The following is a 14,532-nucleotide window of genomic DNA, read 5'->3' on the forward strand; positions in this document are numbered from 1 at the left end:
CATAATAATATCTTATTTTTATAAAATTTTAAAGTAATAATAACATAATAATTTATAATTTTTAGAATATTAAAAAAATTTTTTATAGTCAGATAATGCGTTTTTTAACCACCTCCTTTATTATTTAAATTATAAAAATATGCGTGGGATATATATTTTTACGTATTCTTAATTACTGTCAAACCTGTGAACAACGACCACTGACGAGAACATACAAAATGGCCGTTGTTCGGAGGTTATTTTGCATCCATTATCCTGAAAAAAAATGGCTGATATTTAGAGGTAATTCTTATTGTTGATTCGATATACAGGGTGTCTTATAAATCCGAAATCTTAGAATTTACGTTCATCTTTGTTTATTCTTTTATAGATAAAGTATGGCACTGAGTAAGAAGGAATAAATTCAACTAATTTTGATAATAGGGACGTGAAGTTGCTGAAGAGTTTAACATCCAGAATCACACACAGCAGTTAAATGTAGCTTGTTAAACTCTTCTTCACATTCACTCTAAGTGTAGATCCTTACCATCAAAATAACCTCATTATTCGGGGCCATGCTTTACCTGTAAAAGAATAAACAAGATTCGACACAACACGACACTTACGGAACACCTGCACATGAGTTTTTGAACATTTTTTTAATACAAGTGCTATGTTTTAGGGCCTGCTGTGATCTTATCTTATTTTCTCAGGGGTCATGCTTCTTTCTCTTCCTATTATTAAAATTTAAAGCATTTTTTTCTTAGTATTAAAGCTTTAAAAATAAACATATATTTATCTATTATTTTAAATATTTTTTTCAGTAATAAATGGAAAAGAATGGAAACAATGAAAAAATTTATGATGTCGGATAAATTTGAAGCAAAAGGAAAAAGAAAGAGAAGAAAAAAAAAGAACAGAAATATTTATTTGTTTCTTATTCTGGGAGAAAGTAGNTATAACTGGATATTGAAACTTAAAAGTATTCTTCAACTTAAAAGGTAAATATTTTATTATATTTTTCCAATAAAATATATAATTTTATTGATAAATTTATGTAAGTTAGCAGAAAAATCGGATTTTATGACACGTGGAATTTTAAAATGAAGGCATTTCGTGACAGGAACGTCTTCTTGTTTACGAAGTTCGATAATCTTGATAAAACGTTGACAGTAAAAGTAATAGTCAACGACATTTTAGCTCTTTACATATTTTTAAAAAATATAAAAATAAAATTAAAAAATATTCTTCTAACGGCCAACCTCTAAATAACGACCATTTCTTTGGGATCTTTTTTTTAAAACAAAAATGCATAAAGGAATCACTTTTTTATATCCCCGTCAGTGGCCTTTGTACACAGGTTTGATTGTATATTGTTTAATTAATTTTAATAATATAATTAAATGAAATGATAAATGCTATTGTTAATATTTTAAATGACATTATTACTATTCTTTTATTTTATTTGCCAATTAATTTTACATCTTTGTGTATTAAACTTTCAAACAACGTGTTAACAATTAATTTTTTTTTCTTTTCTAATTCCCAAATTAACGTAAAGAATTGTTGTAGAAAATTTTCAATATTTAATTATCAGTCTTTAAATTAATTTATTTTAAAATGACTCAAATATTATTGATTTTACTAAATTTATCGTGCAGAATTCAGAAGTCAACCGGTGAGTCGCGATCTATTTACAATCCGCCAATTATATACTTATAAAATGAAACTTTTATTTCTTCTAGAAAGGTTGAAAAGTTAAATCTCAATTAATTTTATAGCGTAATTATTAGTTTATTAAAGCTAAATTTAAATAATATATATAGCACAGTGGAACCTCTGATAACGGTCACTGACGAGAATACAAAATGGCCGTTGTTTGGAGGTTATTTCGAATGCATTTTTATTGGACATTCCTGGGGAGGGAAATGGCGGCTGGTTAGATGTGGCCGTCATTGGAGGTTCGACTGTATATTGCGAGTCATCAAATATACATTTTATTATTGGAAAAACTTTGCTTTTATAAGATAAAATCGAATTTTTCTTATTCTGTAAATCATAAGTCGACTTTTTAGAATTTTGATCCTTACCAAGAAGTGTATCGATTTTTTGGAAATGTTCAAAAATTGATGTCGTGTTTCTTTTTATTTGAATAAAATAGGAGAAAAATTATTTTAAAAATTTAATATACGTTTAAAATCTTAAAAAAAAATGACGCGAATTTTTCATTGATAAAGTTGATCACTTCAACCATATTGGCATTCAAATCACACATTCCTTCACTAATCCTGTCTGTAGACAATCATTCCTGGATGCAGATGACGTCAAACTTTAAGAAGATGACATCAAATTCCAAAGTGTTTCCAGGCAAGCTTCCAGCTTATAACTCCCTCCACTGGGTTCACTTTAACTCTTTCTTTAAAAAAAATCAATTTAAACCATAAATTTTTTTTACTTAATCTTTATATTTATATATTCCTTGTTTTACATTTCTATCGTAGTAATAATTTAATTTATTTTCTAGATTATAAAAGTATTTTTTATAATTCTCTGAGATATCAGAATAAAGGTATGTACTGTGCTTTTCTCAGAAGTAACTGTCATTGAAAATAGATTATTACTATTATTATCATTACTTATCACATCGTAACAAAAGGAATAACATAAAGAACCTATAGAGCTCGCTATACAGTAATTATAGCATAAGGTATTGTAATTAATATATAAAAATGAGTATAAGTTATAAAAAAAATGTATTGATTTCGAATTTATGTATTCATTCGTGTATAATTTGAACGAAAATCATTAACAATATCTCTATCAGATTTAATAATAATTGATTTTTGGCTCGCAATTTACAAATTGCATACCCGATTTTCACTGTCGTCCGTCTGTCCGTTCGTCTTTCATCAATATCGAGTTAGATAATTGCTCGTAATCATATAATCATACAGATAGATGAAGTTAAATATAATAAATATATATAGAGGTAATGTTTTTGAAAGTTAAAAATATTATAACATTATATCCAATATCGATACCTTAAACAATTTTTTTCAATTTTTGCGACACGACCTTACCCCGGATGACAATTTTTTCGATTTATATATATGGTTTATGAAATATTTTCCAATGTGAATTTGTTGATTTTTTTTATCCAAGATCGTGTCATAAAGTTGTCTGAGTTGGAATAGTACGGATTCTCCCCCCTTCTAGAATTTTGTCGATCGGTACTGTACGAGGGGTAGAAAAGCTACTAAAATATTTCATAAACTGCAAGTGCAAATGATAAAATACATATATATATTTTTTTTCATCGATATTTTTTTACGGTTTATTCACTCGAAACGGCATTCAGTTACAGCTGTATGCATTTATTTTATAATATAAAATATTGTAATTCTTCCTGATTGTTTCAGATGGGTGATTTTATTTACAAGAAATTTTTATTGTTAACTTATTAAATTTTTATTGCTTAGCAGGATTACGAATAGAACTATGAGAAATTTCTTTTTTAATTCTTACTTGTATTTCTTTAAGGTACAATTGTATGTTAAGTTATTTGTAATTCTTTAAATAATAGTTTCGGTATTTATAACTTTTTAAACAATAAACTAGCTTTAATTTTATTTAATTCATTTTGTAAGCTGCAGAAAGCAATGATCAACAATTCTAAAAATGAATTAATGAATATAAGGAATTAAGTTTGTAATTAAATTCTTTGACGTGGGTTGTAAATATAACAGTAAAGATGTCGATATGCTTGACTATCATCAAAACTCTTTTGATGTAATGCGATAGCTTCATTGATTTTGGACACTTTTATATGAAATACTCAATGACCCAAACTTATTTTCCGGGAGTTTGAAGAGGTCAACTCATGCTTAGTTGGGCGTATCTGTGACTAGAATGAACAAAATCCAGAATGGAGATAAGGAATAATGTGTTGCTGATATTTTTATATTATCAGATATTTTATCTTAAATTTGCTGGTTTTTTATTCTCTTAGAAATATTACTAAGTGAAAAGTTGTGAAATATTTAAAATAAAATTAACTATCATGAAATATTTCAGTGTAACGTAATTCATCAACCATAGAATCGCCATCGACAGATTGATATATAACGTTTTATGAAACGTTTGATTTTTTATTTATTTTAACAAATCCTGATTTATTAGTAGTTATAACCAATTTTCTGAGATTAGAAATAATTTAATTTACGTATATTATTAACCTGTTATTATTAAATCGGAAGATTATGATATCCTTTTAATAATAATTAAACCAACCTGGTAATCGCGAGCTACCAGTTGACTCGCGCAGTCAAACTTCGACTTATTCGCTTCTGATTTTGGCATTAAATCGAGTGTGGAGATAAATTTAAATACCTCAAACAACAATTATTTGTATGTAATAAAGAGTTTTAACGTAATTTGCAAATAAACAATTGAAATTCAGCAATATATTTGTGAATAACCACATTTTATTTATTGAAATACGTATTGAAAATTTTATTCAACTGTGTATAGTTTTAATAAAATATTTTATCACAATAATCCGATAGAATAACTCATCTTAACACACAGTTCATCCTATAAATTTAATTCCAGATAGTGGAGTTGTGATCAATGAAAATTGTTTAGGATTATAATAGCAATATTTTGAAAACGATTTTATTTTCGCTTCCTATAATAAAAAGAATATAAAAAATATAAAAGATTTCAACTGTTTTTAATGATTTATAAAGTATAAATTATATTGAAATAATTTCTTTATTGTTAAAAAAATAAACAATGATTTTTTTCAAGCGTTAGATGCGCTATGAGAATTAACTTCTGAGCTTTAAATTTTTATTATTTTATCATTAAAATTTAATTAAATTCATTGTTTAAGGGTACTTATAGTTTAAAAATAAATAAGGAGAAGGATTTATTGGTTTAATACAGCTTTAGATGTGAAAAAAAGTGTCTTGTTTACAAGATTATTTGTAAATGCTTCAGGATATAGAAACAAACCTTTCTATGCCTGAAGCTTCTTAGGAAAATTCATAATATTTTATTTATTTCCTATCCAGGAACATTAAATTCATAAAATATAAGTCATATATAAGTTATTTACTAGTTTATATTAATATATTTATTCGAATAACAATATTCAAATATCAAAATATTGATTCAAAGTCAAGTTTTCCTGCTTGGTTTATGAAACTATATATTAAATTTCTATCTTCGATTAAACCATTAAATGAATCTGTAAGCATTTTTAATGATTCTTTGTGAATTTAATGAATTATATTAAATGTTTATCTTCGTATAAAATAGTAATGTTTTATTTTATAAAATAAGGAAAGTGATAAATATAATACAGTATGTATTCTTCTAGGTTTTATAAAGTTGAACTTTATCCCCCAAAGAATATGTTAGAGAACAATAGAAGATAGGAGATGTTGTTAGAAAATGTAAGGAAAGTCGTTGCGATATTCGAAAATACAAAAAATTTTTTTGTGTTGTTATGAAATAGCAGCCCTTTTAGTGTTAGGAAGTGTAGAAAAGTCCTTGCGGTGTTAGGAAACAGTAGGAAAGACCTTATGGTGTTTAGGAATATAAACGAAGTCTTTATGGTATTAGACTCTAATACCATAAAGGACTTTCCTACTATTTCCCGACACAGCAAAGACTTTTTCTATACTTCTCAACACTAAAAGTACCACTAAGGACTTTACATACATTTCTTTGTAATATTAAACAATGTAAGAAGAGTTTTTATGATGTTACGAACAATAGAATTCTTTGCAATATAAAAAATACCGAATTAAAATCATAAACAATAGCGTAGCAATCGACAAACATTTGCATTATTTATGAAAATTGAACAATTTATAATTTTGAAGAGTAAAAAAGAACTTTTAAAAATGTTTATTTTAATTTTGTTAAATACGATGATAAATTGAATTGTTGCATTGACGCAAAACTGTAGAAAAAGAATAATTTTGTATCGATTCTCCTATAAAATATTACAATAAATCAACTCTTGCATATATTAAACGCATTCTTTAGGAGAAAGAGAGGAAAAAATTCATGAGCTACAATGAATATTATTTAGTTAAGTATACATTAAACATGAGATATAAATTATTTGCTGTCTTTTATAAATTCCTTAATTAATTTGTCAACAAAAAGAACGATCTGAGATTAGTATCTAAAATGAGCGGCATAAATTAAACAGTTATTATGAGAGTTGGACGGACAAAACGAGGAAAACAAGTTATAATAATTTCAGCTAAAAATATTTAAAATGACTTATAAGTTATGAGCAGTCAAAATATTTTCTGTAATTTATGAAAATTGGAAAGAAAAGAATAGAAAAGTGAAAGAATTTTATGCAAATTAGTGACGATTTTTATTATAGATAAATGAGAAGAAAAGTCAAAGTTTTCTTGTGTTATTTAAGTAGCTAATTCCAAAGAAAATCTTAAATTACCATGCAAGCAAGAAGAGAAGAGAGAAGGAAGGATGGAGGAGGAAAGGACATCCTAAATAAATAAATAATGAAGATGGTGATTGTTATGGGGTTGATGATGGATATGGTGATAGTGATAATACTGATAACTGTGATTGTAGTGATGGTGTTCGTAGTGGTAATTGTGATGGTATAACTAATATAAATCAGATACTGATATAAAATAAAATAAAAATTTTATATATTTTAAAAGTATAATTTAATTTTAGTGGTTTTATAAAAGATTTATTTCATTTAATTATTCCATTTTGTTGACTTTTTACAAGATTTATCCGGATTTGTTAGACTCGGAATTGTAATTATTGTTTTGAGATTAAATTTTGTTCTTTTAACGGATGTTTTCTCTTGAAGCATGAAATATGTTTTGTATCAATAACAAGTTGGGCCCATTTTTGCTTTAGATATTAACATAATTGCAAGAATTCAACTCATTTTCGCATTAAATGGGATTATTTTGAGGATAATTTAATTGAATTTTCTTCTTTTAGTTGAAAACAATTAAAAATTTAATACGAAATCTCGAAAATTTTCTTCGGGTTCATTCAAATTATAACAATTAAAATGGTTTACTTTCAGTTTATTGCGTGGCTTCTCGAGATTTCAGATTATACAATATGTCTCTAGAGAGCTTATACAACTTACATAAATTGTGTGTATCGATTTAGCGCTAAACCGAAGTAACTTAAATAAACACAATTATATGTAGTAACGAGGTCTAAATACAGATTTAAGAGGATGGAAGTTATTTGGTTTGGTGATAACAAAGTCGTTTGCAATGCAAAATTGTATACTTAATTCATAGAAAGATGTGAAGATCTGTTTACAAATATTCATTGACACTTTGCTTTGATGGCGCTATTTAGAAGAACGCTATATCGAGGTTTATTGAGTAAAGGAAGTTGTATATTTTAATTTCAAACGTTGAATAAATTGCTTGCCCACTAGTACCAGAGGGGATAACATCACATAAAACTGCTAGTTGGTCGCGGGTTCGCACCCGCCAACGAGTTAGCGGGTCGTGGGTTTTCGTTTTCTGGGTCTTTGTTAGGTGTCTAACATCTAAATAGTGGCCAGTTTTCCGTGTAAAGTCCTTTCAGTTCACCTTTGGGCGAGTGGATGAAAGCATTGAACAATAGGTTGTGGGTTCGCGCCCGAACAACAGGTTGGTTAACCGTGAAGATAACCTGAAAAAAACATTTCCAGGTCATCTTTACGGGTATAACACCTAAACAGGGGCCAGTTTCTCGTGGAAAGATCTCCAGGGACACAACCTCCTTTGTAGATTCCATGTGTTGCCTTGTCTCATATCAATCCAGTCCAGTTCCAGTCTAGTTTCATTACGTTCGAAATCAGTACAGTCGGGACTGATTTCGAACGTAATGCATTGCTAAAAGTGTGTATGAAAGTCGAGCAGTATAAAGAAATATCCATGCCACAAGACCCATAAAGAAAAATTATGAAATCTTTTATACTTTTACTTTTCCGGCTGTTCTGGAACGGGAAAGTATTGTAATCGTGTCAAATTTGAACCTCCAGGTGTTTTGCAAATCACGTTTTGAGATCCCATAAAACCTTAGTGAAAATAGGAGGAAAAATTCCGGGTTTGGAGGGTCTATTTCGCTTAATAAGTCACGATGGGATAAAGATTGAGAAAGTCAGACCGTACTGGAGACACACACGATCTCCAATATCTCTCCACCCTCTAGACCTTTAGCTATCAAAATTTAAAAGAATCAACCCTTCGAATACACAAATGGTCCTGCAAATTTTCAGAAATTTTCGACTAAAAGCACAGGAGTTATTAAGCTTCAAACAGGGCGAAAAAAAATCGTGCCCCCACACACACAATAACATTCATACATACAAAAATAACTCCCGAATTTTTATCCATTTCTAATTGAAGAAGATTTTACCATCAATTCTAAACTTTTGTTTTAAAATATTGCAATAAATAAAATGGTTAAGAACCAAGGAAAAAAATAATGCGAAAGATTTCAAGGAGAAGAATTTATCTTTGTTTTCAAAGTGATCGCGTAGAGTTGATATCTCACGTAGTGAAATTTCTAAATTATAAATGGAAAATCTGATCCGATTTTTGAGTTTTTAAGTCTTCTTTTAAGGTTTTAAAATATATATTTTTAAAGTTTTATATCCACTTTTTTATAATCTTTCTTCCAATAATAAAAGCGATAAAATCTAGCTTGTTTGTAGATCGACGTTTATGAAGATATATATGATCGAGTTCATCTTATATACTTATTTTTTACAAGCTTTTCTATGAAAGGGGTGTTTTTATCACGATTATATGTTATAAATTTAAGTTTCTTTGAAAAATACCTGCAGAAAAAGTAAAAAATGGCGTGAACTGAACATGTTTCTTCGGAAAATAACTTGTAAACAACGGCCACCTCCGATAAACGGTCATTTCTTTTAAGTTTTCGTCACTGGCCGTTGTTCAGAGGTTTGACAAATTTAAAAAATCAAACAGAATTATTCAAAATTTAACTTTAAAAAAAGTTTCTAAAGTTAGAAATCATGTTATAATCTAAATTTACTACTTAATATATATTCAAGAAGCAGAATAATCAATATTTTAACATTTACCACTACGAATATTCAAAATAGAATAATAAAATATTAATGCTTTAAGAAATGTAACAAGTATGAATATGAATATTTGATTTATTGTTAAATTTCTAGGGGTTAAATATATAATTATATTCTGTATCTAAATTCAAGTACTCGGATATTAAACGCAGTTAAAAGTAATTAATTATTAAAGAAGACGTAACGTTTCCTAACAATCATCAGTCATGAGTGAGGAAAAGCAAACAAAGTAATAAATTTCACTTCAGTTACGTTCGTGACTATGATTTTCTCGTCTTCTTCTTCCTTATCTTTTATATTCTGTACTAAAACTACTTTCATTTCGTAGAAATTGTTTATGTTAGGGACACGTTTACGTACTGCCTCATTACAGAAAGATACAGCCTCATTCTACGAAGTGAGAAAATGTATCTTGTTCCTCGTAGAGTGAGGCTGTTTGTCGGTGTTAAAATGAACCCTTTTTTCACTTAAACTAAGGAATTGATTAGGGCCACAATCTACGTATTCCTCACTTCATACCGAAAAAGTAAACAATATATTACGTATTGTTCCTTAACTCGTGGCTTTGTAGACGTAACGTGAGTTTATATAATATATATTTCTATTTATTATTTAGACTCTAAGAGTTACAACAAGATTTTTATATATTACCTCACAAGAGACACCAACCAGGCTTTAAATCTTAGGGTGTTGTCCATATCTCTTATGAAGGATCTTGTGTTAATTGAAGGGATGAATGTTGTTTTTTTTTTGTCAAAGTAAATTTTGATAATTATTTTCTTATAAAACTTTTCGTCGAACATAATTATTAAATAATTAAATTAATTTTTAACGATAAATAAATATGTTAAGTTTATGTAAATATTAAATAATTTATTAAATTTTGATAATAATTTCATTAACGTGAATTTAATTGCCGTGTAATGATGTATACCTTTGCCATAAAACTTAATTAAATATACATTTTATATAACGTTTAGTAAAATGTATATTTGATGAAAAATTAAAGTATTAATACTTCAGAATTTTGTTTTTAAAAAAAATATATTCATTAAAATTTAAAAATTTAATTAGTCGAATCTCTAATAATGGTCATTTCCCATCTCTAAACAGAGAAGAATACATACAAAATAACCTCCAAATAACGGCCACCTCCGAGTGACGGACAGTTTCTATGCTTTTTTTCAATGGTTTGAATGTAATTTTATTTTAAAACGGAAGAATTTTATAAATTCTTTTCGTGCAAAGTAACTGTATAAGAAAGTTAATGACAGAACAAGTCATGCGATATTATTAACTAGAGAAAATATAATTTATTCATAATTTGGAATGAACCATAGAAAATTAAAATTTAAATATTAATATACATATATATATATTCAACAATGCAGAACGTATTTAAAGAAGGGATTAATATTTTATTATTATTTTATTTATTAATGTTTTACATAACTCCTTTCACTAGAGTTGTAAGTATAATCTAATTGTTTCAATTCTTCGCTTATAAATTGCAAAGATAAATTTTGATTTATGAAATTAAAAAAATCCTATAGAAATTCTGAAAGCATGTTTTATTATTAATAAACTTGTAGAAAGTGGCTCAAAAGTCAGTTAACATATCTTTGTAAGCCTGGACCAACCTACGATGGGTGTAAAGAAGGCCTTTTATTGCCAACAGGGTAGAGAATCGAAAAAAAAAACACGGGCGAAGCGAAGGGAAGAAGAGAATATATTTACACTGTGAAATCTCCTGACAATTTTTTAAAAATCCAGCAAGGATTTGCTTAATTTTCTCGGCAAAACATTTAAAATTGCGTGTGTTATAATATTTTATTTTAAATTTTTTTATATAATTAATTATTATAAAATGTCAAAACGTTTAATTTATTTAAAAAATTGTAAATGCTAATAACGAGTAAAATCTTCTAATCCCACTGGAGATATGATGTATGATCTCTCTCTATCTCCTCACCCCTCAACCGTTAACCACCAAAATTTAACAGCATCGATCCTCCTAATATACAAACCTTTCTGTAAAATTTCAGAAATTTTTGACAGAAGAGACAGAAGTTATTAAGCTTCAAAGTGGATGAACAAAATCATGCTCTCCCCCTAAACACATATAGAAAAAACTCCCCCAAATGTTTTGCATTACTTTTTCTCTGTTATATTATATCCGAAAAAGTAAAATGACAAAATATTATACTAATATTGAGACTATCCGTGAGCTACTCCCGATTCCACATTCTAAAAATAAATGGACATTTTAAAGAATTATGTTTTCATATTTCGATTATAACAAAATAAAAGTGTTAATAAACTAATTTTAATAATTATCGAGTGCTATTAAATAAAACTTATATATTGTTGAAAATTAAATATTTATTTTAATTAAATATTTTAAACAAATCTTAGATCATTTCTCATTTTGAATATTCTTGATTAAGTTCTTTATTCTCTAAGACGGTTGTAGGTTCTGTTAATGTAATTACTTTGTTTAACAATTTATTATAATTTTTAAAGTAAATATAATTATTAATTCCGCAAACTATTTAATGTAATAACGCTTACCTCTTTCACATGATGTTGCTTTAAATATTCAAGATTCCTTCCGTTTAACAAAGTAAATTATAAGCAAAGGAAGAGTCTCTTATTAAGAAGACAGCGTATATACTGTATAACAAGAAAACAGTGTAATTACACATTCATTTTGATTTGTAGGAAGTAAACAATTGCACAATAAATTCTTTTTGAAGAAAAAATAAACATTTTCTAGAAGATAAAACGGATAAAAATGAAAAATATGTAAAATTTGCTCGAAACAGATAGTTTCTTTGCCTTCTAAGGAACAAGAATAAGCAAAAGAAATCGAGGAAGAGCAAATATGTTTTGCTCGATATTTCGTGTCATTTACTCAACTAATTAAATAATAAAATATTACAAATGTATAAAAGTATTTTTCTTCAAACTGGTTGCTTACAGTAAAAAATAAAATCGTAATTATTTTATTGACAAAAACGTAAAGAAAAACACGTAAAGAATTCGTAGGAAATGTCAAATATGGTTTATTTGAAGTAAAGGGAAGGAAGAAAGCAGCAAACTTCACTACGAATTGTTGGATAACTTTATATTTATCCGCATAAAATAATGATTTGATGATTCAAAGAATAAAACCTGAAAAAAAAGAACTTTTCGGTTCTGCAAACATGTCCAATCAAAAGTTCTAAAACTTCTTAGAAGAACCTTGGGAAAATTTCTAGGCCAATAATTTTGAATTCCTGTATTTTCCAGTTCAATAAAATTGAAAAGGCACAATTTTATTGAATGTGAAATCCCTAGAAATACCACCAAGTTATTTGCATTTAGGAATTAAGAAGTGAAAATAATTATACCATTAATTTTTACATGAACTATCAAGAAAACATCATAAAAATGAAATATGCAGATGGTGTATATAATTATATTTCGATATCTTAGGAAGATCTAGTTGATTTTTTCATACAAGATTAAAAAAAAAAACCTATTGTAATCTTCCGAGAATGTGGCCAAGTAAACAGAAATGAAGCTATTTTTGTCAGCTTAATGCTTATTTTTGAGTGATCATCTGTTCACCAGATGATTATTGGGTTTATGAAATCCTGATAAACAATCTTCTTATCTCAGTTGTTTGATGGAAAAAATATATATAAAAAAATTTGACTGGTCTATACATCATAATGCTTGTAATCCTACGTTGAATTAAGAACTGTACTTAACCAGATTATGATTATTATGACACGCTTCTATAGAAGAAATTCTCATTTTTTTAACTTAATACTCCAAAATAAAAATAAATTAATTTTACATTAATTAAGATGAAACACAATAAATTTTCAATTAAATTATGAATTATTAGAAACTATTCTACTCGAGGCTGCAATTTAGAGTTCTTATGGTCCTGAGCATTGGAGGGATTGAATTGATAGAAGAAGACATTGCAACACGTGGGAGTACTTTTCTATAATAATTTGTGTATTGTTTAGGTGTTACACACGTGAATAAAATCGAGAAAGTTCCCATTGATCAGGTGCGAACCCACAATCTTTTAATGCTCAATGGTTTTATCCATTCTTCCATAAGTTGCCCATGTATGAGTCTGTATCCTCTACTAAATAATAATAAATTTTGAGCACTAAGCCATAAGTTTCTAGTATCTTTAAGCTGTGAAATTACCTATGATTTTGCTGGATTATAATTTTTTTAAATTGCATTTTAATTAATTAAAGGTTTTGTTTTGATTTAACTAAAACTTCTAGATGCCAAGTGAAAAATTTGTTATTTCTTACTTTGGATAGGTACTACACATATTTGCAATGTAACTGTAAATATATTGAGACGAATAGAATGCGAGTAATATTAATTTTAATAACATCTTGTTATTAAATTATCGTAGAGCAAGTAATATATGAATATATATAGCCAGGTACGTATTAATATCGGATATTAATGGCCTTGTTTTCTTAGCAGCCTCATCTCTCTGTTCATTATTAATATTTTTCTTTGTGTGTGTATAATGCCTTTTAAAAAAACTAGAAAAGTTGTTGCTGGACTTTCCCGACGTTCTTTAGTCCGAAAATTTCCTGAAAATTTCCATAACAATTTACCTCTAAAACGCAAATCTCTACAAAATTTTAGAAATTTCTGACAAAAGGCACAGGAGTTATTAGGTTTCAAAGCGGATAAAGAAAATCATACTCCTCACACAAACATCCATACATACAGAAAAAACGCCCAACTTTTTGAATTTCTCGATGTTTTACTGTCCCTCTACGTCCAAAAATGGGGCTATTTTTGACCAATTCCCATACTTCGGGGCCAGTGAAATTTTCGCCAGGATCTCAAGAGTTCTTAAAACAGCGCTGTAAATAATTAACATAAATATGTACACAATTAAAGGTAAAACTTACCTTCACACGTTGATATAAAAGTATTTTTTTAAACTATAAAATAGAAGATATTAAAGAAAGAAACAGAAAATAATCATAGAAAAAAAAGAAAGTTTGTTGAAACATTGTTAACGAAAACATTATCCTCCTTGTGATAACGAAATTTTCCAAGTAGTGTCATTCTTTCTAACTTAGTTATTAAGTTGAAGTGGACACTGTTTACATTTAGTTTGAACTTTAAACGATAACATAATACTTTCCGTTATGAAATTTGAAATTTCCTCTTTGAAAATCTATTGAATATGTGAAGTTTCTATAATAAATCATTACTATTTGTTATATTATATTTTTAAACGAAAAGTTTTTATTTATAAATTTACAGTAAGTAAAGAACGTTTTCAATTGTAATTCAGAAGGGAGAGAAAGAAGAAAAATCTGTAGAGGCGTTAAGATTTTTGATGATTCTCATTACTTTTTCTTCATTGCTTAGATATATGGCAT

The 14,532-nt window shown here is 27.6% G+C and overlaps 1 protein-coding gene across 2 annotated transcripts in view; it reads left to right on the top strand.

Annotated features, from left to right (window-relative positions):
- The first annotated feature begins 936 nt into the window (after positions 1–936).
- The window catches only part of LOC111639739 (sex peptide receptor-like), a 117,055-nt gene continuing 103,459 nt past the window's right edge, over positions 937–14,532 (top strand). The window contains exon 1 of one of the 2 annotated variants that reach the window (XM_023385781.1): positions 937–980. The gene's annotated coding sequence lies outside the window, so the exon portion shown is untranslated. Of the gene's footprint in view, positions 981–2,501; positions 2,549–14,532 lie in introns of those variants that run through there. The other variant, XM_023385838.1, reaches the window with a different exon arrangement.

Source organism: Centruroides sculpturatus, unplaced genomic scaffold, assembly GCF_000671375.1.
Source record: "Centruroides sculpturatus isolate CEXI.00-Female unplaced genomic scaffold, Cexi_2.0 scaffold59, whole genome shotgun sequence".
Classification (NCBI taxonomy): Eukaryota; Metazoa; Arthropoda; class Arachnida; order Scorpiones; family Buthidae; genus Centruroides; species Centruroides sculpturatus.